The sequence below is a fragment of the Ascidia mentula genome, chromosome 6 (genome assembly GCF_947561715.1).
Source record: "Ascidia mentula chromosome 6, kaAscMent1.1, whole genome shotgun sequence".
In the NCBI taxonomy this organism is placed as follows: Eukaryota; Metazoa; Chordata; class Ascidiacea; order Phlebobranchia; family Ascidiidae; genus Ascidia; species Ascidia mentula.
In genome coordinates, this window is record NC_138571.1 from 6,009,639 (window position 1) to 6,010,221 (window position 583).

General features: G+C 44.9%; 1 non-coding gene across 1 annotated transcript; it reads right to left on the bottom strand.

Moving 5' to 3' along the window:
- Positions 1–301: 301 nt before the first annotated feature.
- Trnat-ggu (transfer RNA threonine (anticodon GGU)) lies at positions 302–375 on the bottom strand. The gene has a single exon. It is a non-coding gene; the product is annotated as a tRNA-Thr (tRNA).
- Between the last annotated feature and the right edge of the window lie 208 nt (positions 376–583).

The following is a 583-nucleotide window of genomic DNA, read 5'->3' on the forward strand; positions in this document are numbered from 1 at the left end:
ATATCCAAGTAAAACAAATTGTGTGAATAAAAACAATACCAATAAATGATATTAAAACAATCATTTGAAAACAAAAAATATCGATGTGCTTTTCTTTAAAATGTTTTTAAATTTTGTCGGATAATGCACCGAAAATTTAATATACGACATTTTTTTCAGTTGATTTCTCCAAGGAAGTACAATTGCGAAATTTGCGTCGCTTGTTTCAGGTGTAAGGTTCACAGGCTTCGCAGCCAAGGCATTGCAGCCAAGCTGGATCTGCCACTTTTCCCGACAAGTCGGAGCGAGATCTGAAAAATCAAGCTCCCGGTGAGGTTTGAACTCACGACCCTGGGCTAACCAGGCCCAACGCTCTACCAACTGAGCTACAGGAGCTCAGTGGCTTCACGGGGTATATTGTGGCCAAGGTACACTGGTGCGCAAGCGCACAACTTGTCGGGCGACCTACACATGCGTAGAGGATCTCCACCACCGACTCACCGGGAGCTTGATTTTTCAGATCTCGCTCCGACTTGTCGGGAAAAGTGGCAGATCCAGCTTGGCTGCAATGCCTTGGCTGCGAAGCCTGTGAACCTTATGATCA